Source organism: Dasypus novemcinctus, chromosome 8, assembly GCF_030445035.2.
Source record: "Dasypus novemcinctus isolate mDasNov1 chromosome 8, mDasNov1.1.hap2, whole genome shotgun sequence".
NCBI lineage: Eukaryota > Metazoa > Chordata > Mammalia > Cingulata > Dasypodidae > Dasypus > Dasypus novemcinctus.
Window position 1 is genome coordinate 57,046,969 of NC_080680.1, and position 27,766 is coordinate 57,074,734.

Below are 27,766 nucleotides of genomic sequence, written 5' to 3' on the forward strand. Positions count from 1 at the left end.
ACTATGTCCAGGAGATAAAGTGTGAACAGAACAAACCGTATTCTAGCATAGAGGAAAGAGACCTTGAGTGGGGATAGGGAGTGGAGCATAAGGGGAGAGTGAGCAGAAATAGTGTGTGGGCAATTGTTCTAAGTTCACAGATTAGCCAGGCTCACCTCTGAGATCTGGAGGGTAGTGTGAATATTCTGGAAACCTTGCAGGAAGGTGTTACCAAAACTGGGAGAGAAGAGTGTTGAAAACTGTATACAAGGCAGAGGAAATCATGGGTACCTATAGAGACCAGGGGATGGGTGCAGCATTTCAGGGGAGGTGTAGAGCTTTGTCAACCGATCTCGAACCCATGTGGGCTCTCACCACAGCATCCCACAAGTCTGCATGCTTCAAGTCATGTTTTTGCTTTCAAGCTGGCTTGTGTTCATTTTTACTTTATAACTTTATTAAGAATCTTAACTAATTTAATCTTATAACAATTCTATAACACAGATACAACATTATCTCCACTTGATAGATGAGAAAACTGGTATAAAGACCTTAAACAACGCACCCAAGCTCAATAGCTTCTAAGTGTCAGAGGCACGACTCAAACCCGGGCAATGCCGTTCCAGAGCCTCCGCTCGTCACCACCAATTATGTGGAAAATTTTTCCCCTTGTAAGCCCCACTCCCTTAATGGAGTGGCTTTGTCTACCCTTGAAATTGCCTCTTCATTTCCAGAAGACTCCTTCTAGGGTCCACAATTCCCTAACAGAGAGCCCTAAATGTGGACAACCGTAGCACAATTACAGAGCAACACTAGAAGTCTGGCCAAGACTAAGTCATAGGAGGAAAGAAACCCCTCAGCAGCCTTGACCTAAATCTTCAAATTCCTCAAGGGTGAGACCTAAGTGACTTCCCCGTCTCTCTCTTCTTGTGCTTTCAGAAAAATAATGAATTTTTCTCTGTTCACACAATGGAATAGTATTTAGCAATGAAAAGAAAAACTACTATAAATGTGCATATAGAAAAGTACACATTGTAACTATTTAGCTAGATGAATTATCCATGTCACCACCATCCCTGTTAAGAAATGGAAGATTACTAGCAATCTAGAAACCGCCTCCTGCCCTCTGCCAATTACTAACCCCAGCATTCTTCCCAAAGGCTACTACTATCCTGATTTCTAATAATACAAATTTATATTGCCTGATTTTGAACATAAAAGGAATCATACAAAGTTTTTTATTTTGTATCTGAATTATTTTGCTCAACATTTTCATGTGAGATTCCTCCATTCTGTTCCATATGGCAATAGCTTTTCTTCTCACTACAGTACGCATAGATCACATTTATCTATTCCACTGGGTTGTTTCCAGTTTGGGACCAATATAAATAATTCTTCTACATGTTTTCTGGTATGCATATATATGTATTCTCTTGGGCATAAACCTAGAAGTGGAATTTCTGGGTTGTGAAGAATGCCTACAATGAATTTTAGTAGATAATGCCAAACAGATTTCCAAAATGGTTGTACTAATTTACACTCCCATCAGCAGTATATGAGAGCTCCAGTTGTTTCACATCTTCACCAACACTTTGCATCATCACTTTTATTTCTGTCATTCTGGTATATAGTAATATGTCAGTGTGGTTTTTATTTTTATTGGCCAAATAATTAATGAGATTCAGTTCCTTTTCATTTGTTTATTGGCCATTTGGATATCCTCTTTTGTGAAACGTCTGTTCAAATATTTTGCCCATTTTTAGTAGGGATTTTCTGTCTTTTTCTTATTATTTTTAGGAATTTAAAAAATACGTATATTCTAGATATGAGCTCTTTGTCGGTTTAATCAGTTGCAGATACCTTTCCCCACTTTGTGGTTTTCAATTTCACTCTTTTATTTTTGTAAGTCTTTGTGTATGGTTGAGTTTTGTTTTATTTTTTTTAAAAATACCTTTATTGAGGTATAATCAGCATACAATAAGCTGCACATATTTAAAGTGCACAATTTGATAAATCTTAAAATATATTTTCACCATAAAATCATCTCCACAATCAGGATAGAAAACATTTCTTTCACCTCCAAAATTTTTTGTGCCCCTTGGTAATCCCTTCCTCTTGCTCCCCCTCCCCTGCAACCACTGGTCTCCTTTCTGTCACTATAGCTTAGTTTACATTTTCTAAAATTTAATATAAATGGAATCACATAACATGTACTTTTTTTTCCCCCACCTGGCTTATTTCATTCAGTGTTTTTTGTTTGTTTGTTTGTTTGAGATTCATCCATGTTCTTGTGTGTAGCAAGAGTTCATTTCTTTTTATTACTAAATAGTATTCCATTGTATGGTATATCTCAGCTTATCTATCACCCTTTCATGGGCAATTTGGTTGTTTTCAGTTTGGGGTTATTACAAATAGAGCTGCTATGAACTTTCATGTACAAGTCTTTGTATGGACATATGCCTTCAATTCTTTTGGGTAAATACCTAGAAGTGGAATTTTGGGGCACATGGTAGGTGCGTGTTTAACTTTTTAAGAAACTGCCTAACTCTTTTTCAAAGTGGTTGTACTTAGGAAGTGGATTTGGCTCAATGGATAGAGCATCCACCTACCACATGGGAGGTCCAGGGTTCAAACCCCAGGCCTCCTGACCCGTGTGATGAGCTGGCCCACGCGCAGTGCTGATGCACGCAAGGAGTGCCACACCACGCAGGAGTGTCCCCCCGGTAGCGGAGCCCCACGCGCAAGGAGTGCGCCCCGTAAGGAGAGCCGTCCAGTGAAAAAAGTGCAGCCTGCCCAGGAGTGGTGCTGCACACACAGAAAGCTGACACAGCAAGATGACACAACAAAAAGAAACACAGATTCCTGGTGCCGCTGACAATGCAAGCAGACACAGAAGAACACACAGCGAATGGACACAGACAGCAGACAACTGGGGGAGGGGAGGGGATAGATAAATGAAAAACAAAACAAAAACAAAGTGGTTGTACCATTTACTATTCCTACAAATAGTGTAAAAGAGTTCTAGTTCCTCCTCATCCTCACCAATACTTGGTATGGTCAGTCTTCTAATTTTAGCTATTCTAAAAGTTGTATACTTGTGTTCCGGTATTGTTTTAATATTTGTTTCACTAAATGACTACTGGTGTTGAGCATCTTCCTGTCCTTGTTTGTTAGCCCCTTACCTTCTTTAAGAAGAGTCCGTTAGAATCTTTTGCTCATTTTAAAAATTGGGTTCTTGGTTGTCTTATTATTGAATTTTTAGAATTTTTAGTGTATTATAGATACAAGTCCTATTTTCCCCCAGAATGTGTTTTTTTTTTTATGTCTCTTAACCATATCTTTTGAAGAGTGGAAGTTTTAATTTGGTAAGTCCAATTTATCATTTTTCTAATTTATGGATTATGCTTTTGGTTTCATAACTAAGAAACTTCTGCTTGACCCAACATCATGAAAATTTTCTCCTACATTTTATTTTAGAATTTTTATACTTTTATGTTTTACATTTAGATCTATAATCCTTTTTTTTTTTTAACATTTTATTTATTTCTCTTGTCCCCACCCCCATTGTCTGCTCTCTGTGTCCATTCGCTCTGTGTTCTTCTGTGTCTACTTGTATTCTCCTTAGATGGCTCCAGGAACCGATCCTGGGACCTTCTGGAATGGGAGAGAGGCGATCATTCTTTAATGCCACCTCAGCTCCTTATTCTGCTATGTCTCTTATTGTCTCTCCTCTGTGTCTCTTGTTGCATCATCTTGCTGAGCCAGCTCTCTGCATAGGCCAGGACTATGCATGGGCCAGCTTGCTATGTGGGCCAGGTTGCCTTCACCACGATGCCCTGGGCATCGAACCCTGGACCTCCTATATGTTAAATGGGAAGTGAACTGGTTGAGCCACATCTGCTTCCCTATAATCCATTTTGAGATATGTTTTGTGTATATCACAAGGAATGGGTTGAAATTCATTTTTCTTTTTTGCACATGGATACCAATGTTTCCAGTATCAAGTGTTAAAGGACTGGATTTTCTCCACTGAATTGCCTTTACACCTTTGTCAAAAGTCAGTTGTCCTCAGGAAGCAGATTTGGCTCAACTGATAGAGTGTCCAGGGTTCACAGGGCCTCCTAACCCATGTGGTGAGCTGGCCGCATGCAGTGCTGATATGCGCAAGGAGTGCTGTGCCACACAGGGGTGTGTCCGGTGTAGGGGAGCCCCACCCGCAAAGAGTGAGCCCCGCAAGGAGAGCCACCCAATGTGAAAAAAGTGTAGCCTGCCCAGGAGTGGCGCCACACACATGGAGAGCTGACACAGCAAGATGACGCAACAAAAAAGAGACACAGATTCCCAGTGCCACTAACAAGAATGCAAGTGGACAAAGAAAAACACACAGCAAATGGACACAGAGAACAGACAGTGGGGGCAGGGGGGAGCGGAGAAATAAATAAATAAATCTTAACAAAATAAAAAAGTCAGTTGTCCATATATGTATGGGTCTGTTTCTGGACTCTCTATTCTGTTCCATTTATCTGTCCATCTCAATGACAATACCACCCTGTCTTAGTTACTATAGCATTATAATAAATCTTGAAACCCGGTAGTGTTAATTCTCGAAATTTGTTCTTTTTAATATTGTCTTTTTGATGAAGTCTTCTGTTGGTTTGTTCTTTTGACAAACTCTTCTGATTTTGTCATGGTTTTTTGTTTTGTTTTGTTTTTACGTTTCCTCTGAGAAAACTTGAACTTGCTCTGACAGCCATTCTTCCAACTTGTAGCTGGAAACAGTGCCTGTGGAGTTTAATTCCTTCATTCCTTTGGGCCCAAAAGTCATTTTATATTCAAAAATCTTTCATTAAAATACATGAATCCCCGAGGAATGGGCTGGCGATGGTTATTTCAGATAGTCATCAGCTATTATGGTAACAGACAACCAACTGAATGTGACCTTTCTGGAAAGAGAGTCTACAGACTGGCCTCTTGGAATGGAAGAAAGTAGAAGGAAAGGAACCTCATATTATAGAAATACCTGCCAAGGGCCAGGCATTGTGCTGAGTGTTTTGCGTGCAGAATCTTTTTTATCTAAAAGCTTTGTAGTTTCATTCCTAGGGATATGCTCTAAAGCTGGAGTTGGCAAATCTTGACTGTAAAGGTCCAGATAATTAATGTTTCAGGCAGGGCTGCCTTCATGGGGATGGACCTGTTCAATCATACAGTGCCCCATGCTGAGACAGTCCTTGTGCTTGGTTTAATACTCTGCTGTCGCCATCTTGTAACTCATAATAGTTGTGGGGTTTTTTGGGGGGATGTCTTTTTTTTTTTTAAATAAGGGGCCCTGCATTTTCATTTTGCACTGGGCCCTATGTAGCCAGTCCAAGTTGTAGTCTTCTGGGGCAAATACTCAACTCTGCCCATAAAACATAAAAGTAGCCATAAGCAATATGTAAACAATAAGCCTAGCTGTGTTCCAAGAAAACTTTATATTTGGACACTGAAATATGAATTTCATATAATTTTAATGTCATGAGCTATTATCCTTCTTTTGATTTTTTCAACCATTTAAAAATATAAAAACCATTCTTAGCTAACAAACAACAAAAACTGGCAGAGGGTTGGATTTTACCTGCAGGTTGTAGATTTCTGATTTCTGCACATGTGCAACAGTCGACATATATAGGATGTCCACAGTGGAATTATTCATAAATGCTCCAAACTATAAACAACTAAAAGGTCCCTCACCCGTAGAATAGATACATGTATTGTAATTTATTTATATACAAATAAAAAAAGAACAAGTCATAAAACTATATCTGCAGTATGATTGTATTTATATAAAGTTCTAAAACAAGCATATCCAAGAGCTAAACTAAAAAATAATAAAAGCAAGGAAATGGTCATAAGAAAACCCAGGGTAATGGTTAGCTCTAGGGAAATGGAGAGGGTGGCGATGGGGAGAGAGGGGACTTCCAGGGATCTAGCAATGTTGTATTTCTTGACCTGGGTCATGATTACATTGGCATTTGGTTTATATTTATTCTTTTATACATTTTATGAATTTACTCTGAAATATATATCTCATAATTTTTCAATTTCAGTTCCTAATTTCTAAACTTTAGCTGGTATTTGGAGCCCTGTTTTACAATGAAATTGGGGTGGAGGACATGGGGGTGGGGTGACGCGTGCCCAAGCCACATGTCTCTACCTTTCTGAAGCGTCTCTGATGTCATTTTGAAGATCTTTGCTATCTTTCTGGCCCTGGGCTTCACATTTAACAAGAAGAGTTCTGGCTTTTGTAGCATTCAAATGTTTTTCTTTTCAGTTTACTTTTGTCTCAGTTGCTCTCTGCCAAATTCCCTCAAGGTCGAACCCACATTATTATGGGTTCCATTGTCTTGAATCCTTTCTTGTTTGCAAATTCCTTTTTTTCCCCCTAATTTCAGAATATAATTATAAATAATTCAATCACTTGATTTGGGCAGTGGTGGATGTGTGTACTGGCCACTTTCCCTTTCTCCCTCTGCTACTCAGTGTTTATTCTCTTCTTCTGTTTCCTCCTCCTGGCTCTCTGTGTATGGCTATATGTTGCCATTAACCCTAGCAGAGCTAAATTGAAAGAAATGAATACATGTGCTCGAGCTTGGAAAAGACAGGAGTTTAGGAGTAAACTAACTGGAGTTTGAACCTCAACTCAGCCTAACAGCTACACAGCATTTATAACTAATGACCTAACCTCTCTGAGCCTTCTTTTCTTTCATTAATAGAAGTAAGGGCTAATAATAATTACAGAAAGCATTAGATATATAAAGGTGAAACAAGAAAACCTGTGAAATGTACCTTGCTTAACACCATGTGCTATTGTGTGACCACTGGTAGGCATGCAATATATTTTAATTCTTTTTTTCCCTTCATTTCTTTCTGAGCTTTTGCAAGATTTTTCTCTCTGCTTTCATTGACCATGTAAATGCAGCAATTGCCTAAGAAGAGAAAAAAGTAGTAGATGGGTTGGGGACAGGAAAAATCAAAGGTGGAAAAATTCTGTTCATAAACCACATTCTCTACTTTACTTGCCCATTCCTTTTTACATTCCTCATTTTCTCTTGAACTCACAGGTCTTCCTATGCTTTAATGATCCTAGAAATTAAAAAAAAACATCATGTGGCTGCTGTGAGAATCTGTCGAGAGCCTAAGAGAACTGCATCATGATTTTAAGGATAACAATCACTTCCATGTAAACCATGTAGAACCCTATATGCCATATTGTATGCACTCAATAAATGTTAGATAGTATTACCTCTATTGCTATTGTTGTTGTTATGATTAGTACTGTTGTTCAGTATAACATCCTAGAATGTGCAACACAAATAGTAAGGCTCTTGGCTAGCTGCTTCGTTTGCCAAATGCACACCCAAGTTACAAATGATAGTGATGGTTGTTTCTTTTAGTATGTCCCAGTTTCCCCTGCCATTTCCCCCTTGAAACATTTCATTCTTCTTTTCCAGTACAAACATCATTAGACTCACTTCTTGTTCACATCTCCGCTATCCCCACGGCGCAGGCTGCTCTCACTGGTAGTAGCAACACCTCTGAATTTACTACCATCTGCAAATATCATTAGCTATTGTTTATTCCCTCTCCCACACCATTAATGAAGATGTTAATTAAGAACAGAACTAACACTGACCCAGCAGCAATCCACTAGACATTTATCCAACTGGATACACTTCTGTTAGTCATTACCCACTGCTCATAGACATTACCACCACTCCATTCCCTTCATCTGCTAATTTGTAAGAGACCAGGGGAGAGAATTAAGAGAGCCCAGGATTATTTAAAAATTAACACTCTGATACTTAGGGTTTTTGGAAAGAGATTTGGAGGAACATCAGAAGGCCAGTTGTCAGCAGCATGCATAGTGAAGTGAGCCAGCCTCCAAAAGAATTTGGTAATTGCCAGGCTCTGCTTATGGTTTGCTGAGAACTTATCCACACACTGGAAGGCTGGAGTATACCAATACAAATTTACAGTTATCAGTCCAGCCATTTCCTTTTACAGATGATTAAACTTAGGCTCAGAGAACTAAAGTGGCTTGTCCAACGTCACTACTCTAGGTGGTGAGAGAACAAGATTAGAACTTGGGGCCCTGACTTCCAGTCCCATGCTCTCTATAAGAACTCAGAAGCAAAGCTGACCTTGTTTCACAGACCCCTTCACATTAGAATTTACCCACCAAGTCCTAAACTCATGGAGCATGGTGTGTACCAGCTTTATCTTTTTGTCTTCAGTAAATCTATTGTAGGCCATATTCTAATTCCAGAACAGGAGTGGAGTTTATTACATATTTATTAAAGGAATGAGCATTATTCACCATGATGCGCTATTCTCTCAACCTATAAATTAGTAGTTCTCAATCCTGACCAAGCATTAGAATCACCCAGGGGAACTTTTAAATAATACCAATGCCCATATCACCCTCCTAGAGATTCTGATTTAATTAGATTGAGGAGAGGCAATTTAAAGCTGCCCTGGTGATTCTAATGTGCATCCCAGATTTGAGAGCCACATCAGAAGATAGTGTTTTTCCAAAGTCCCCTAAATTGGGGTATTTCTTATTATGTAGAATGGGGTCAGTACAGAATCACTATGGCTTAGCAACTGGAAACAAACCTTGCCCTTGAAAGGGAAATTAGCTGCTCTTCAAATCTTCTCCTTACACAGAATGCAAATTACATTGTCAACTCAGAATGATGTGGTTTAGCGGTGGTATTTACACCTGACATTTTTTTCAAATTTAATTTTAGTGTAAAGGTAGTGGTACTAACTTAAAGCTCTCCGGAGCTGCAGAATTGAGTTACTGGTTTAGCATGAAAACTGGCCTTAGTGGAGGCATCCCGTTATCCAAAGAACAGGGACTTACCAGTTTTCAGGGGGTTTGCTTATTTAGACATTAATCCCCATTGTATCCATTGCAATAACAAATGCCTTCCTGCTGTGGTATGACAATGAAACCTTGGGTAGGTGGACAATGTAGGTCAAAGATAAAATAAGGAAACATTATCTCAGGCTTGTTCCTGGACAGGATTCCAAGAAGAAGAAAAAGCAAGGCTCTGGAAGACTTCAGAAGTCACTGTCTTTTGGCACCACACTTCGTGATTTTTCCCATTTTAGGGGAACATTCCTAAATGACTAAATGCCAGCAGCTGTGAGAATTGGGGAACTGAGCCCCAGTGTTTGGATGTGTAGGTTATTCATTACTCAAAGGCACCTGGTTCATGAGGCTGCAATCCTCACTGGGAAGAGGTGCTTCCAGGAATGATGGGCCTATTTGAAGTTCACACAGAAGTGCCAAATGGCAGCCTTGGTGGAAACTGAGGTGCCTGAGTAAGGGGAAAGATGAACAGGTTTCCACATACATGTCCGAAGAAGCAGAAGACTACATAATGAAAATTATGCCCACTCTCCCAGCACCTTTTCCGGTATTTTGTGCCTTTTGATTGTTAATAAGGCTACGATAAAACAGGAAGATAGTACAGGAAGTCAGTGAAATGTGGAAATGGAGTATCTGCAGAAGAAACAGTAAGATACACGGAAAAAGGAAGTCTGAGGTAGGAACGTATTGTATGCATTACTCTCCCACCAACTGAAGTTGGGGGCCCAACTGTGGCTCACTGGCTTGCCCGTTGCTGTTACAACCTGGTCAGCTTCTGGGGAAGACAATGAAAGAGAAGAAATTCCAGCAACAGCGGGGATAGCTGCCTCCAGCCAGTGAGTGCTTCCAGATGCATTGATGTGGCCCCAAACACTGCTCAAGAAACACTGCTTAGCTAGAGAGTGACTCCTTGGGGGGAAAAATATAAGTCATTTTGACAAGGTCAAAATACCAAGAAAACAGCATTCCCAAATGGGAAGTTATGGGTCAGGACCACGGTTCATTAGAACATATTATTTTCTGCTTCTCCCTTCTCTGGCTTTTTGGCCATGGCATGGTTTTTAGTATGCCCCCAAGAACAGAGGCTTTCTGGGCACATAGTCTCTAACGAAAACAATGAATGGTTAGATAGTGGATAAGGATCCTCACCCCCTTAGCTGTTCAAAGAAAGAAGCTGGGGGAGGGAGTAGAATAATGGAGCCGAATTTATTTCTATCCAAGAGCAAATTATACCAGGTGGTATCTGGCATAGACTTAGTGGGCCACAGGGCAGTCCAACTCTTCCAATATTAGGATTCAGAAAGCAACACAATTCCCCCTTAGGATCTGAAAATTGGGACACTTTGGATGATTGCTCCTTTGCTTGCATCTTAGAAAACTCAAGAAGAAAGCCAGTAGAGGGAGAAGGAAGGGAGGGAGGGAGGGAGGGAGGAAGGCAGGCTCACTTATTGAGTATAGGCTGTACTCATCTTTAGAACAGCATCAAAAGGTAGGTATAGTGGTCTGCCCAAATTTACCTAGCTAGTAAGTGGCTAATAGTTAAGCCAGGAGCCAAAACTCTTTTTCAAAACCTCTTTATAAGTTGGCTCCACCAATTAAACATACATACACATGTACATGTGCATATGCATGTGTGTGTGGTTTAACACTGCCCTTATCACCAAGCAGCAGGGTAAATTTCCTGATTCTTTTTTATACTCTTCTCAGGCTAAATGTAGTTTAATGTAGTTTTCATCTGCTTTTACCTGTGTATTAATGAAGAAAGGGGGGAAAGAGGACAGGGTGAGAACAAGGGAAACTATTTGCCCTGGTTCGGCTGCCCACCAGGCGTTGTTGGGGAGGTGGGTGGCACTGTTTTGCCAACCCTGGGGCCTCTGCTTCATCACCTGACTGTGGGAATTCTCAGGTCTGCTTTGGGCAAACAGTTCAGCCTGCTTTATTCAATGCCTCCCTGGCAGTTGAAATACCCCCTCTACAGTGAGTCAGTCATCCTTGAGCCATTCTAATACTTCTCTTAAATAGGAATCGAAGACCTCTCTCCAATTGCCAGGGGACTCCGGTTGCTTTTTTATATTTTTCTAAGAGGGAGCAGAGAGGGGCCGGGGGCGGGAATGCTGGGCTGAGGAGGTAGCCTCCCTCCCCATCAGCCACCCTGCCCCACACCTGCTGCCCAGTGGAGGACAGCCATGGCCAGGTTTTCCCTGGAGCAGACACAGATGCTTCAGGAGGAGATGCTATCACAAAAGGGTTTATTAAAAAAAAAAAAAGAAGTGTGAAAGGGATGGGGCTGCTGGCAGGGACGCTTGTTCCACGCTTCAGCTTCTGCAGACAGCAGTCTCCATTTATTGATTCTTTCCGTTCTCCACTCCCCAATTTCCAAAGGATTATATTCACTTTATAAAGAAAAGCAATCCCCAGGCAAAGAGGTTTACAATATTTTATAAAACTTTGGGGAAGAGGAGGGAAGGGGAAGGAAAAGGCTGGGGGTGGGGAGGGAAGGCTGCTGGGGAGAGTGCAAGGAGAGAAAGGGAAGGGCAGGCACGCATGGGAGTCTCAAGCAGTGCCAAGAAGCTGAGAAAGGGCTGCTGGGGACAGGGGCGAAAAATCGTGCCAGAAGCCTTACAGAAAAGGAGCAAAGAACTGAACACGAAAAATGGTTGAAAATGGAAGTGCAAATGGACTTTGGGATCCTCCTGGCAAGGAATGCTACAAACAAAATACAAAATAGGCCACCGTGAAAACTCAGTGAAAGAGAAGTTCTGAGAAAGCAGTGAGGGGCTCACAGAAATGGCCTAGCAAATAAATAAATAAATACTAGAGTATGCTAATATGCTGAGGGCCTTTAAAGAGAGGAAAAGAAAGGGGGTAGGGGGAGAGAAAGGAAAGTGTCTGAAATAGAGAGCGACATCAAGTGAAAGCAAAAGGAGAACAGAGACAGACAGGGACAAAACACACACACATACATAAACGCACAGCCAGACCCCAAGAGAGGGACACAGAGAGAGAGTCACACACAGAGACAGAACAGGCTGAGAGAGGGGGGTGATGAGGGCGGGAGTGGGTGAGAGAGAAAGTCTCCAGCCAAATGCGGGAGACTTGGCAGGTCGACATGAGCAGCCAGGCCAGGCAGTAACTGCACTTGCTGTGTCTAGTCTATTGTTGTCTCTAAGGGGGGGTTGGGGGAGTTGTTTGTTTGTTTTGTTGTTTGGTCTCTTTGTCTCTTTTGTTCCAAGCAGTTAGTTAGCTTCTTTCCCAGACACTGGGCTGATGGAGGAGCTTTACGGATTTTTCTTAAAGGGACAGGATTAGCTAGTTCACCAGTATTATCGATTTCTCATATTTAACAGTTTCCACCTAAATGACTGCTTTATTTTTTTTTAAAGGCTCACATTAAAAATCAAAAGTCAGTATTTATGCTGGTTTTGTGCCTGATTAACAAAAGTAAATTGGTCAATTTCACCCTCCCCACTAAATCTCCTTCTTTAGGGTTGCCAACACTGCAGGGGAAAAAAAAGGAAAAACAAAAGGAGAAGAAAATACTATGAACAATTGCAAATGAAGAACATACATAAATAACTCCAAACACACATTGGTAAATATTCTACTCTTTTTTTCATAACCTAGGCAACCAAGATTAGAAATATAAGCTGGAGTTTTAAGTAATCAACAGAAGAGGGGTTGAAGGAAGAGGAGTGGTTGGCAGTACACCCTTGGCCATTTCCTAGTCCCAGGCCGGGCTTGGTCTCCATCCCAGAGGCAAAGCAGCACAGCTCTTGGCACCCTGGGAACCTGTCTTGGGTTCCTTCCCTTGGCCTGGCCTCCCATGAGCACGTCCTGGCAGCCAAGGTGACAGTGTTGAATAGTACGGAGTCACCGAACTGAACAGGGAGCTGCTCTCTATTTATTAGGGAAAGGAGCGTCTAGGATGCCTTTAACTTTTTTGTTTCCACAGACCTCCCAGCTCCCTCTTCTCGCACTACTTTAAATAGGCTTTAGTCTAAAGGGGAGAGCTTTTGAAGGAAATGAAATTTTAAAAACACCCCCAAATTCATCCTCCCTCGGTTTACAATCCTCCCCTCCCCAAAAGTAAAAAAAAAAAAAAAAGTGGAGCCAATCTTTTTTCTTAATCTTCTCTTTCTCCTCTCTACTCTTGCCTTAAAATCTCCAGCAATATAAATTTAGGGTGCCTGAGAGTAAAAATATATAAATACACTGAAAGGGCCCAAAGCTATAAAACTAAAGGTACGGATGGGGCTCCTTTGTGAATGGGATCCTTCATATTCATAGCAAAAGGAGACCAGAGCGGACCTTTCTGCCCCGGATTGGACAGGTACGGCTGGCTGCCTCGGTTAACGAGTGCTGACCACAGCTGGCTTTGGGGGTTAGGGTGCTTCTCCTCTGCCCCATTCCCGAGGAATATGGGACTTCTAAGAGATACAATTCTGCCATCCCCTCTGGCTTGGGGGTGGTGGAATGCGGACTAAATAAGCCGGCCTGCTTACACCCGACCTTTATCCGCTGCTCAACCTCATTCTTCTCCTTTAGCCCCCATCCTCTACAAACCCCCCCTTCAAAGTCAGCATGGGGATCTCGCATGACGTTGCACGCTGGGGTGCTTTTTGGAGAAGTCCGGAGACCTCCTGCCTTTCCAGGCCACTCCCGCGGGGCTTTCTCTGACAGTGCTGTGGCAACGTTGGCTAAAGCATGCCCAGGGACCAGTCCAGGGACGAAGGGTCGCCTACGGGGAGAGGAAGTGCTTGGCTGACGGGCCCAGTAGCAGCAGGGTCGGTGCTAGGCACCGCCCAAGGGAAAGCGACAGGAGCGCGCTGGGCGCGTGGGCACGTGTTTGCCCCCAGCAGTGGAAAGAGACATTGCGGTGGAGGCTGGGATAAGGTCCCCCCGCAACTCGTGAGGGTAGGGGGGCATGTCAAGCCATCTTTGCTTTCGGTAGACGGTTCCTGTCGACGGCCACACAAGGTAGCCGATAACCTCTAACCTTGAGCAAACGACAAAATAGATTCCACCTCCGAGGACAGGGGCGCAGCCCGGCGGGGCCTGCTCGCGCTTACGGACTTGGCTCCCGGGAAGCCTCGCCGGCAGCGCACGCGGAAGGATCCAGGCACAGTGTTGGCCACGACTCTGGCCGGATCAAGTAAGAGTCCATCCAAGGCCAGCCCAGTAGGTGTAAGAAATGCCCCGGCGACCCAAGGCCCAGGAGTCCGCGCCGCGCCAGTCGTTTCTATTCCCGGCACGCGTCCCGGCAGCGCCTGAGAAGAACCAGTTTCTCTGGAACGTTCCCGTTGGCGTGCTGGTTTGGAAGTTGAAGCCCAGAGGGTAGCAAGTTTGACCACAAATTCCTAAGCACTCCCCCCACCCTCTGCAAATCCTGGACAAAATAAAAACTTAACAGGCCATGAACCAATTTGGGGAGCTGTGTGTGGTGGTCTTCCGGTCCAGATCACGGAGCTGCCGGACCTGTAAGGGATGAACTTCTCTACCTCTAATTCCCTGTGTGTGGAAAGCCCCCAGGAAGGTGTTAGAACAGAGAACTCGGGCCTCCCAGACAAGTATGAAAACAAAAACTGCCAACCCCACCTCATCCACAGCTCCGGGTAAGGGTGGGAAGCAGGGAGCACGGGAGGCTGCCTTGGAGCCGAGCTCTAGCACCAAGTGCCTTCCCTCTACGCTGCAGGGTCTCCTAGGAAGAGGAAACCCGGCCAAGGAAATCGCCTCCAGGAAGCCCCTAGTTCCCCACTCCGGAGACATCTCGCCCGGCAAGTAGGATGCGGCTCCCGAGCAGCCACGCCGGAAAACTGGAAGCCTGACGCTCGAGGCTCGCGCTGGGTGGACCCTTAAAAAAAGGCAATCTGAAAAAAGAAAATAAATAAATTCGAACAAAACCAAACTACAAGCCCGCAGGTCCCCGCAGAAAGCGAGGTCGGGGAGGGGGGAGGGGGCAGGAGCCGCCGATGCGCAGAGAGCCGGGCAGGCGCAACCGACTCCGTCCGGTGCTGTCTGTTCCTTCAGGGGTTCCGCCGCTGCGCTTCCTCCCACCAGGTTTGGACTCACTAGGGAGGTCGAGAGGGGACAGAGAAGAGGGCAGGATAGGTGAGAAGGGAGGGGTTATTGTTTTTTCTTTTTCTCCTCCTGCCAACACCAGCCGAGAACTTGAAGTGACAAAGAGCGAGGAAACTTTTCTTTGGAAAGTTTAGCGCGGCTAGTGGTGGAGGCGCAGGACTAGCAGGCGGGCAGTGCCCTGGTGGGCGTGGGGAAGCGGGCTGGGTGCGATCGGCAGGGAGGAGGGTGGCCAGATTTGAGACGGTTAAAGATGCAGGTCTCCCTTGGTCAAGTCCCCCCCCCCCCCCCCCCCCCACGGCCCAAGAGGCTTGGAGGGGAGTGTGGGGAACGCGAGGACGTTTCTTCAGCAGACAGACAGGGGAGGACCGAATTTCGGCATGGTTTGTGTCGGGGACGAAAGCACTAGCCAGCGACTGATCGGAGTGGCAGCGGGAACGGATCTGCTGTCAAGTAGGGGATTAGATCGGTCCGCTCAGGAGCGGGAACCCCACCTCCCTTGTCCAGCGAGGTCCGCTCACGCCTGGGTAGTTTAGGGCAACGGGCGCGGTTTCGCATCGCGTCCGCGCTCTCCGCGCACTCGGTGCACCCACGGCTACCGGCTGGGACTTTAGGTGAATGTCTGGCGGGGGAGAGGGGCCACGCAGGGAGGAGGTGGAAAGGACGCGTGCTGCGCCTGCAAAAAGTGCGAGGCCGCCACGGCGGGGTCCCCACATGGTCAGGCATTCGGCTTTTTCGCAGTGCGCACCAGGGAAAGGCACAGTTCAGTTCTGTCTACCAAGTGCAAATACATCCCTTTGGTCTTTTGCTCCGGAGCCTCGGGCATTCCGAAGAGGTAGCTTCCAAGTCCCAAATAAATACCTGTCACTCTAAAGCCGATTTGGGTTCTGTGGTGACTAATGGAAAGAGAGACAGTAGAGGGAGAGAGAGAGAAAGGAGAGAATAAAAAAGAAAGGGAAGGGAAGAAGAGAGAAAAAAGAAAAAATCCTAATCGGTTGTGAGTTTACAGCCTGCAGCGGCTTATTCAGGCTCGCTGAGCGCCATTCCGAAACGTGTTGCTCGAGCTATTTCTGGAGAAGGTGGAGAGTGGAGATAAAATATGTTTTATTTAAAGTGATTTCTTTCCCAGGACTCAACTTTCGTTCCACGGTTCACTCGGTGTCTGTATCACCGCTCTGGTTTAGTGCAAGCCGGGAGGCCCAGGTTTGACATTTCAACCAGGCCAGCTCCTGGGTGAAACTACCTGTTGGGGAATTCCCCAGACTAGACATTCGTCTCTCCTTTCCCCGTCTCAAATCCTGGCGGCGGTGGGACAGCTCTGCGGATGGCAGGAGAAGGGAAAGTGCAGAAGAGCGGCGAGAGGCGGAGAAAGTCAGCTGCGCCTTGGCAGCTCCCAGCGAGCAGTGCTCGCGCCTTTGCTCGCTCCTCGGGAACCAGAAATCAGCCCCTCGTACTCTGGGTTGGGCCCCTGGCTATAGGGATGGGCCCAAACTCAGCACAGTTCTCTAAGTTCGGAAACCACGAAGCGGTGTCTTTTATGCTTGCTCTTTGGTGCGTACCTAAGTTTTTTGTTTTGTTTTGTTTTGTTTTAAGCCTCATAGCGGCTTCCTCAGCGCCCGCCCCCACCGTGCACTCCAACACGCCAGAGATTTCTCTGCACCGCAGTTCTCTTTATTACTTGATGAAATTCGGAAAACGCCGGCGAGGTTTGCACGCGTGGGTCAAGCTCTCGCACGAGTTGCTTAAGGGAAATCACCCTGCTCTTGCGAGTAAACAATCGCCGTGCTTTTAAAATGAACTCAACTGGATGAGGGAGCGGAGCTAGCAAGGACAATTTGGGCAAGTTTCTTTGGATGAATTTTCATAGGCTGGGGGGCCGGAGGCTTTGGTCTCCCACACGAACCTGTGGGAAGAACAGTTCGGGCCGGGCCCTGGGGGTGGGCGTCTCTTTTGAGAAGTGCACTGTCCGGGTCTGGTGCGCGCATTTCACGGCTTTTTTTTTCCTCCCCCAGGCAAACTCTCCAGCATATCCGTCCCAACATTAAATTGGGGGTTGTGGAGGCGCAGGATGTGCTCAGCCCAGAGTCCCCCTCTCCACCCTCCCCCCCTCCAGACTTCGTAGGCACTCACTGTTGTGCCTCCGATGCGGGTTTCTGCATTTTGATAGCGAACCCCACTGCTTTTTCGGAGCACAGAATTTGAGAGACCCTACTGGGTGGGGGCCCGTTTCGGAGTCTGAGGGGACAGGAAGACTTTCCCTGTGACTGAAAATCCTGTGGTGCTCGCTTTCTCAGGGCATGCGCTCGGGTTAATCACCGTCACAAAGCACTCGACTGAAAACGAAATAGTAACAATTGGGCAATTGCGAGGTAGGAAAGGGGTAAGCCTCATCTTGTTTGGGAAACTCTACTTGACAGCGAGGACTGCGGGGTAAAGCGGAAGAACGAGGGTTTATTAACCAGGATTTATTGCACGAGGATGAAGGTCGAGCGAACCAAAACACCGCTCAGAACGCAGCCGGTGCCGCGCTCCCTTGGCAATTTTAGTCCTTTTGGCCCCTAAGTCACACCCCTTTTCCCGTGTCAGTTGTAAGTGGCGTTTCCCTTCCCCACGTGCCTCCTTCCTGTGCGCACTCATCTTGATTTCGGGTTGCCCAGGACCTTTCCGCGTCTGTAAAAACTCTCGCAAACTTGCCCTTCGCCAGGCGCGCACGCCACCAGGAGCTCCCTCGCGCCGGCTGCCCAGCGCCCCGGGGCATCCTCTCGGGCCGGGCGGGCCTACGGAACCCAGAGTCTTTTCCAGCGCTCAGATCCCGTGTTCCTGTTTTATTTCAGTTCAATCCCAGGGGCATGGACCCAAGGCTAATAAACAATGCTGCTTAACAGAGATACAAACGGGCGCGAGAAAGAACCACGCGACAAAAGCAAGCACAGAGCATTTTAATAAGTGGCCACTCAGGAGTGCCCATGAAAGATACTTATAATGTGCAATGGAAGGTATTTCTCTAAAAATACAGAATTTCGCGGAATCCAGGTTTGCTCAGAGTATGATGGCTGGAATTGTTTTTATTTGGTTTTGCCTTTGGGAATGAGGAGGAGTTGTTGCTACCTGCCCTGCCTCCTAAATACCGCCTCCTCCCAACTCTGCCCTCTGCATACTCTGATCTGATACCATTATTCCAGATCCCTCGAGAATTGAAAACACATTCCTCTCTTTTAGGCAACGATGACACGGGCTTTGGGAGAGACATAATTGTGACAGGCATGTCCAGATAATTCCAAGATACGAACAGTCCACTCCCCCCCCCCCCCCACCCCCTCACCCCCGCTCCTTTTTTAAGTGTAAACGTGGATACCTTTTGAGTGCTGGCCGCAAGAGTAGGGGCTGGGGATCCCTCCTGGGGTGCGGGTGTGGGCGATTTCTGCCCTGCCTGATGGCCTTGGGAAAAAACTCCCATCTGCTCTGAACACCCCCCTTACAATGTCAGAAAATTTGCCTGCCTGCATATATTGGCACGAAGCTGTTACACCAGGCGGTGCTGCTTTAAATAGGAAGGAGACCGCAGGGCAAAAGGAAAGTTGCAACCTTCCTGCCCACCAGACTACCTGCCTCCCCTTCCCAAGAGGTCAAGCACTAGCAAAATAGACTTTGCCTAAGGAGACTGGCAAAAGGAAAATGCCTGCTATGGGGCGGGTTGAGAAATGAATCAGTTGTATGCTTCTGAGAACAAATCCCTATTTGATATTCATGGGTTGGAGTACCCAGAACAGGTATCCCCAATCCAGATGAGCTACACTCTTGGCTGCTGAAATGGGTAGGGCAGTGTCTGAGCATCTGCACCTCCTCTGACCCAGTCTTCCAAGGTTTTTTTGTTGTTGTTGTTCAGATAAAGTTAGCACTGGAAGGAACTTCAGCTGGTTCCTTTCCACTTAATCCAAAGGGCAGCTCTGCTTCTAAACAAGCTAAGCTCATCAGCTCCAGCCTGGCCCATAAAGAACTCTTAGTCTAGAGTACTGGGCTGGACTGTGGACTGGCACTGGCTGGACCAGGAGGCCCAGACCTTGAATTACATCTCGCCCCCCCCCCCCCTTTTTTTTGCCAGAAAATGATTGTGGCATCAACTGCACCCAAGGAACAGAGTAAACCTTCTTGCCAGGCCCCTACCCTAAGCCCTTCAAGTGCCCTCACCCCTCTGCCCTACACAGTGTTCATGCCTTATTTGGTTCTTACTTTAATTCCTGTCCTTGCATCAGCTGCCTCTGGCTTTTTCTGCCTACCCTGAAGGCAACTTCTCCTGGGAAGGGGATCTGCTTGATGAATGCAAACTTGAGAGGCCTCCTCTGCAAAGACTGTGGCTGAATTGTAGAAGGAATTTCTAATGGGGAGCATGTTGCCCTGTCCTTCCTACCATTTCCAAATCAACTGACCTGTATTTATAATTTTACAGATGAGGAAACTGAGACACAGAGGAGGGACTTGACCAACTCAAGAGTCTACAGTGAACAGAAATCAGAGTCTGCACCAGCCCCAGTTGTCTTGATTTAAATTCTGTTTGTTCACATTTTTTGAGGCAGATGTGATGACTAATAATAAACTACTGTTTACTGAGTATCAATGGTGTACCAGGCCCTTTACATCAGTCATTATCACAGCAGCTCAAAAAAGAGACATTTTAAAAATAAAATTCTAAAAGTAGTATATGTATAAAAACTTCAAACAATACACAACGGCAAAAAATGAAAGTAAAATTCTCCTACTCTACTCTTTCTTCCAGAATAATGTTTATATATTGTGTTCCTTTTGCAGTGCTCTCCATACCTGATAGACACTATCATTATTTTATGAATGAGAAGGGAGGCTCATATCAAGATAACAAGCCACAGCTACCTGTCTCCAAACCCAGAATTTCCATTACTCTGCATTAGCTAGGTGAGTGGAGGACAAAAGGAGTGAGACCACAGACTACAAGAAGGGTCAGGTCAGGGTTTATGCCACCCCTCCTGCCCTTTCTAGGTTCCTACTAATGCTGCAGTTTTTCAGGAGCCAAGATCATAGTGTCTCTTGGTGTTGATCGCCTGATGATCACTTGTGAAGATGGCATTCTTTCCCTGCCCTGGTGTCGTTGGATTAGCTGTTGCCCCTCTTCCCCAGCCCTACTCCCCCCCTCCCCCCCAGCACTCCAGGGTTGTACCAGCGCTGGGACTCGGGCAAGCCTCGTACTTACATCATAGATTTCCCCTAGCGGTCTCTCAGGGTGGTTGGAAGGCTCAGTGCAAACATAGCAGCTGCTTTTCGAAGTCCCTTTGAAGACCTCATGGCACTTCAGTTTATCTAACAGGGGTTTTTTAAGGTTCTCTTCTCATGTGTGCATTTTGGGAATTTGAAGGTTTGCATTTTGTGCATGTTTGAGTCTGTAGAGGCAGTACTGGGACGTGGAAGAGAGGACATTAGTTTCTCTGAGAGAGGAGGGAGCACGTGAGTCTTTGGAACTGGGTGTCTTTGAGGGTGTGTGGATGGATTTGTTTCTGCTGACACACACATAGAGCCAAGTTAGTGGGGGCAGAAGGAGACAGTTACCCTGCCTGGAGTGCACAGAAGGTTGTTGAGAGCAGGACAAATATGGGTGTTAGGGCACTTAAGCCTGTGCCTTTGGGTCGATGGCTACCATCCAGGCTTAGGCTGCTGGGGGCAGATAGAGGGAGTAAAGAGTGGTTACTGAGGTGTGTGTAATCTTCCCAGAACCATAGTTATTTTATTTATTATTTTTCTTCTTGAGGGGAAAGGAAAGGGGTAATAGAGAATGTCTGTGAAAATGGAATCTGGTCCTGTTATTGAGGCTTCTTCATTCTGGAAGAATTGCTAAACATCCTGAATGTGGGAGCCTCCAAGTGAGAGCAAATGTGGCCCGTGATCATGTTCTCCTGCATTTTGCAGAAAAGGGGCACTGGGGAGGGACTGGTATCTCTGAAACACCCTTCTAACTGCAATCCTGCAACAAGCACAGAGCACAAAGTATTGAGAGGGAGACTCTGAGCCACGGGAGAAAGAAGGCTTTAAAAAGGGAAAATGAATGAAGGGGTCTGTGGAGGAGGCTGGTTCCAAAGAGAAACTGTGAAAGGAGGGAAAGACTGATTTTCCTGAAGGCCCAGCCAGGCTTCAGAGCCTGCCTTTTAAGCCTGTGTCAGGACAAAGGCTGCTGCGCCCCCTGGTGTCAGATCAGCACCGGGTGCCAGCTAGCTGCTGTGGAGACCAGGGCGGCCAGACCCAGAGACCAGCGGGAGAAGCGGATGATGGGTCAGATGCCTTTTCTTCTGTTTGCTGAGGGAGTTGGAGTTGGAATAGCTTCCCTTTCCCAACTCTGGAGTCTAAATAGAGGCTCTGGTAGAGAGAGAGAGAGCGGAATTTTGTGGTTTTGCATGCAATTTAGGCTGGCCAACAGGACAACGCCTGCTTAGAAGTAGCCTGGTGGGAGGGAAGTACACTGCATTTTAGGTGGAGTGCTGGTCTGTGGCAGGTCATTTAAAATTTTAGAACCTCGTTTTCCTTGTCTTAACACCAAAGTGGTTTTTAGAGTAGGATGTTCTCAAGGTCTCTTCCAATCTCTAATTTGGAATTTACTAAATAATCATTACATTGCATCCCCTTTTCTCAGAACCTTTAATGTCAAATTTGACATTATGTTTCCTGTTCATATGCAGGTACAAATGTTCTATGTTTCAGCCTTATGAGCTCCCTGCTTTGAGCAAAGATTTTAGGGCTCCCCTGCCTTGTAAATATGCAAAATAGACCACTTCTCAGCACAGAAGTCAGCCCCTCCACCTTTTGTGGAGTCTCCTGCAAGAAAGCAACAGAGTGGGCAGGCCTGAAGTCTCTGCTCTGTTTCTTTTAAAAATAAAGCACTGAAGTGATGTACTGGAAATTATGCTACTAAGTGTTACATGTGGTAGGTGTGAATATATGCTTCAATAGTTCCAGGCACAAGACCAAAAACTTCCCGAGAATTATCAGTTTTTAGCTATAATTTGGCTTGCATTTCTGCAAATAGGTATGAAGACCGATTTGGGAGCATGCTCTAGCTAAGGGGCTATATGGTTGGGTTTCCATTGAAATTTGGGACTGTCCCTTGTACAGTCAAGGGATTTTAAGTAGGATCAGCTCTAGGAAGAGTTACGCAGTTGCTGCTAATTTTCCTCTCCTAAACCTGCAAATCTAGACTCTTAGATGAGCAGTCAGTTATACCTCATGTCAATTTCTTCCCCATTGCACTTGAACTCTTATCTCTGTAGAATGGGCACAGGTTTTTTATTTTTATTTTTTAAGAAACTGATTATTGTCCTGTGAAGGGAACTTAAATAACCCCTTAGTTTTGCAGGTGTGGAGGAAGTGAGAAGCCATTGTCCCACAGTAGAGTGTGTTATGGTGCTATACCGGGGTGGAGCAGGTCCATCTAAATGAGAGCGGTGGATCCGGGAAAAGAAAGACATCAGCACAAACAAGATGATTGATGGCAGCTGACTTCCCCCCACTCCCCCCCCCAGCTCAGGCAGAGGAAGACAGTATGCATATGAGCATGTGTGAAGGTGGGGCTAGTGCAGCGACTTGAAGCATGGTTCCCCATCTAAAGCCTGGGTTCGTAACAAGGGATCTGTGAGCTTGAACTGAAATTTAAAAAAACATTACTCTGGTGGGGATGTGTTGGTGTGGGTGTGATACATTTATTAAATGATACACAGTGTAGTGTGGACTTAGTAAGGGGTCTGTGGCTTTCACCTGACTGACAAAAGGGTCTCTGGAACAAAAAAGGTTAAGAACACCTGGTCTAAAGGAAACAGCCACTACTTGGCACCAGCCAATTTTGCATTGCCATTTGGGAATGCTGACCTAGGGTCTCCAGATTTGCCAGTTTTTGAGAGAGGTCAAGATTCTTTTGCTTTTTAAATGCCAACAGTAGGGCTGGTTTCATGGGCATGTGACCAGGGCAGTTGCACAGTATCCTGTACTAGGTTTATTGCTCTGCTGTCGCCATCTTGGAATTCTTAATTTTTGAACAAGAGGCCCACGTTTTCATGTGGTGTTGGGTCCCACAAATTATGTAGCCTGTCCCAGTTGACAATTAATACAAATGTTTAATAATGTACAGGTTAAGATTATGGGACTCAAACAAAATATGTCTGAGGCTGGATGCAGTATGGCATACTGGTATGGACTTCTTGTCACTAATTAGATTAAGGATTCTCTGAGGACCTCTGGCAAGGAATTTATGGAGCCCAGAGGCCTTATAGAAGGAAAGATTCTGATATCACCCAGTTGCAATTCCCCAAGATCTGGCATGAGCTAGTCACCTACATTTTCAGTCAGCTCATTTTTCCCCCCTCAGGAATGGGCAGTGAGAATCTCACAATGAGATTATTTGGAAGAAAAACCTAACACAAGGAACTAAATGTTGGGCATGGAGAGCTGGGTTTGGCTCAGTGTAGGGCTAATGCTGGAAGCTCTTCAGATTCATCCAGCAGGCAGAGTTGTGCTTTGGGAAACTGAAGTGCAGTTTGCCACCCAGTGTGACCAGCAAGACTCTGTAGGGCAGTGAAGCCCCAGTATAAAAGCAACACGAAGTCATAGCACCAAACCCAGGATTCCTAAAGTGTTCTCAATGGCGGGGTGGGGCGGGGTGGTGGTGGTGCAGGTTAGGAGAGCTGAACTGCATGAGTAAAATCTGGACTGTTTCAGGGTCTGGGGGTTCCTGAGGAGTTAATTGTAAGTAAATGATATACTTCAATTTCATGGTGCGTGCTATACAGTTGATTCTAATTTGGAAGGGAAAGTTTGCCTTTGGTGATAGAAATGTCAGTCATCAGTGAATAGAGTTATGGGGAGATCCTGTTTTTAAGGATGTACATTAATTTATAGAAGCTTACTAAAAAATATTACAGCAGAATGTTTGGTCAGGAGGTTTGCTTTTCTAATTCTGTTTCTGCCCAGTACTTGCTAACTAGAGAGTGTAAATTTTAAAAGAAGTACTTTCTTATACACATTATGCAAACTCCCTCAGAGGAGTGAGGGAAAAACAGTTTGAGACACTCTGAATTTCTTGAAAGAAAGTGCTATCTAAATTAATATTTGCGTAATTCTTTCATTGCAGGATATACCAGAGAACTCCCCAAAGTCGTACAAGAGAGAAAATGAAACTCTCCGCTGGCTTCAGACAGGGAAGCTAATTTTTATCCCCTTTCCTTGCAGGTTTCCCAAACCCTTTGTCTTAGTTTCCTAGAGCGGCTATAACAAAGTACCACAAATTGGGTGGCTTAAAACAACAGAAATTTATCATCACACAGTTTTGGAGGCTAGAAGCCTAAATTAAGGTGTGGGCAGGGTCACCCATCCCCCGAAATCTGTGGGTTCTTTGGCTTGTGGCATAACTCGGTCTCCGCCTCTGTCACATGGCTGCCTTCTCTGTCTGTGTCTGTCTACATCTAAATTTCTTTTCTTATAAGAACAGCAGTCAGATTAGATTAGGGTGGGCCCTAATCCAGTTTGGCTTCCTAAGGACATCTTCAGAGATACTATTTCCAAATAGGATTACTGTCAGGAGATGTGGGGTTAGGATTTGAATTTACCTTTTGGGGGGACACAATTCAATCCATAACACCCCATGACTGATGTTCAGGTCAGAGGAATATTTTATTTTGATTATTCTTTATACTTTGCAAATAGAGGGTCACTGTTGTCAGTGATGCAGAGGGAATTTAGTCACACCTGTGTGGTGATTTGCAGCCCCCACATCAACTCCTCCTTTCTCTTGACAAACAGCACCTTCCTCCTCCTCTACCAAAAAATAGTGGGCTTGGTGGTAGTGACCCAATATTTAGTAGGTCTGAAATTCTATATGTGGCATTTCTTATTTAAGTCCTAAATGATGATTCCTTCAACCATGTGGAAGACAAGAGACCTAGCTAAGACATTTAAACTAAAAGACCACTGGTTTACGAGAAATGGAAACTATGTCCCCACAAAAACATATGTGAATATTCATCACATCATTATTCATAGGACTAAAAAAATGAAAAACCCCAAATGGCCATCAAATAATAAATGAATGAAAAATATGTTATATCCATACAATATGTTATATCCATACAATTATTGAGCAAAAAAGAAAATGAAATGTTGATACATGCTACAACATGGATGAGCCTTGAAAACATGCTAAGCAAAAGAACCTAGTCACAAAGGATCATACGTTGTATGATACCATTTATATGAAATATCCAGAATAGGGAAATCTATAAAGACAAAAAGTAGACGAGTGGTTGCCTGGGGCTGGGGGTACCAGTGGGGACACTGAGGGAGAATGGCTAAGGGATATAGAGTTTCCTTTTGAGGGTGATAAAAATGTTTTTAAATTAACTGATTCTTTAAATCATGATTCTTGCATAACTGTAAATGTGCTAAAAACCATTGAACTATATACTTCAAATGGGTGAATGTATAGTATGAAAATTATATCTCAGTAAAGCTGTCAAAATCATTTTAAAAACACATTTGTATGAGCTAAGTAAAATGAGATTAACTAATTGAATTTTCCTTAAGTTGAGTCTTATTTGCAGATCCATGCATACTGAAGCAAATATTTGTCCATGTAATTCTTTCAAATTTTGTTGAAAATTATTTTTTCCTTAGCCTGAATTCAATAAAATACATTTAAGCAATGATGCTGAAGTGGAGGTGTTGTTTTTGTCTTCCCAGTATTTCTTTATTAGGGTACACTCTAATTTTCTCTTAAGGTACCACCCATCCCATTCTCTGTTCATAAGGTTATTGCTGACCCTGCTGCCTAAACTCTCATGATTCAGGCCTGATGAATCAGCATATTCTATTCAGTGGTGTGATTGAGCTGGTTCAAGTCTGCTCACTTGAGCATTCTGGGAATTCTGGGGAATTCTGGGGAATTCTGGGAGCCAGTTGTTAACAACAATTACTATTTAATTATATATTTAAAATATATAAACTATAATTAAATTATATTAAAGACAAAGGTAATAAATGCTCAAAATGTACCACTTCCTAATTATTTGACTACATTTTAGTCTTACCTATGTTCTTGAGGTTGCTTACATCCACTCGCTCTGTATGGTGGAAGCACTGTATAATGGTACGCTATTGTGCAACTCTTCCCATCACTGCATTCAATGACTTCACATTGACAGCCTTTGAAATTAGCCAAGGTGGCAGTATTTATGCTGCCAAAATAGGCAAATGCTACACATCAGGTCTTCCCCCATTCCTGCTAAGGAGATTATTAAACATTTTTCAGATGCAGTGAATTGAATGGTACCCCTTCCTCCCAAAAAAGATATGTCCATAAAATTATTCCCATAATTTGTGAATGTGGCTTTATTTAATAAAAGGATCTTTGCAGATGTAATTACATTAAGGATCTTGAGATGAAATTATTCAGGATTATCTGGGTGGGATCTAAGTACAATTATCGTGTGTCTTTAAATGATAGAAGCAGAAGGAGATTTGACACAGCCTCACAGAGGAGACCCACAGATAAGGGGAGGAGGCAATGTGACCACAGAAGCAGAGATTGGAATGATGTGGCCACTAGCCAAGGAAGGTCTGGAGTCACCAGAAGGTGGAAGAGATAGGATCAGAATCTCCCTGAGAGCCCTCCTGATACTGGATTTCAGACTGCTGGCCTCCAGAAATATGAAAGAGTAAATTTCTCTTATGGTAGTCACAGGAAGCAAATACACTAGCACACCACTGTACCCTTGTACCCTTATTGTGTGGTTCAGACATGGGCACATGACCCAACCTAGGACAATTTGGGGGAATCAGCTTATATTGGAAAGGAAGCATTCTCCTTCCTTCCCATCTTGGTCCCATTTTGGCCGCCATATTTGCCTAAGAATGAAAACAGCACAGAAAGTGGTGAAGTTGGGATCTAGAGAGAAAGATTCCTGGTGTTTGAGAAGTTAGATCTATTCTATCACTGGAATTTTTTTATTACAAGAGCAAATTAATTTATTTTCTTTTTAAAGCATGCTCCTGACTAATATAGACATGTTGGTTTTCAGAGAATATTTGAAAGTGCTCTTTTGCACAGCGAGGGTTGAAAGTACACACAATTGCTATCGTTTGATCAGTTCCTATTTAAACCAGGCAGAGCAAACAAAAACAATCAGGAAAATATACATCTGAGATCTACCTGAATTCAATCATGTTTATTTGTTCCACAAATGCCTCCTAAGCCCAATCATGTCTAAAGCATTCTATTCAGGACAGATATCCATCTATTTAAGAACTTTCGATTTATTTACCACTAAGGAGTTTATTATAACCTACATTATTGATATTTTTAACAATATTAACTTTTCATTATGTAGTTCACATTTTTCTGGACAATTCTAAATTCATGTTATTTCATTATTTTTCCTAAAAAGAAAATGCTTAATGAATAATTTCTTCAGGAGATTATAGCTAAATACATTTACAAATCATAAAAAAAAATCTTTTGACAAATTGAACTTTGGGATTGGGAAAATATAATGATTTTCAATGACACTGCATCTTTGGTAATTTTGTACCTTTCAGAAAATTTTATTTTCCTTTATTCCTTTGAGGTTAGTTAGTGTGGATATGTGCATTTCTGAAAGAGACACGGCACAGAAAATCCCCAGGGATAGACATTGAACTATTTTTAAGATAAAAATAAAATCTTTTTGTCTTTAACGTTTCTACCTTTAGTCATGTTTTCCAGGTTCAAGAGGTTTAAAATTAATTTTGTCTACT

At 44.1% G+C, this 27,766-nt stretch overlaps 1 long non-coding RNA gene across 6 annotated transcripts in view; it reads left to right on the plus strand.

Annotated features, from left to right (window-relative positions):
* Positions 1-25,680, plus strand: part of LOC139439500 (uncharacterized) — a 51,905-nt gene extending 26,225 nt beyond the window's left edge. For 2 of the 6 annotated variants that reach the window (XR_011649408.1, XR_011649404.1), the window contains 4 exons: positions 12,383-12,488; positions 14,589-15,004; positions 19,778-19,900; positions 24,111-25,680. This is a non-coding gene — a long non-coding RNA (uncharacterized lncRNA). Of the gene's footprint in view, positions 1-12,382; positions 12,489-14,588; positions 15,005-19,418; positions 19,901-24,110 lie in introns of all 6 variants that reach the window. The other 4 variants (XR_011649405.1, XR_011649407.1, XR_011649403.1 and 1 more) reach the window with 4 other exon arrangements.
* Positions 25,681-27,766: the final 2,086 nt, after the last annotated feature.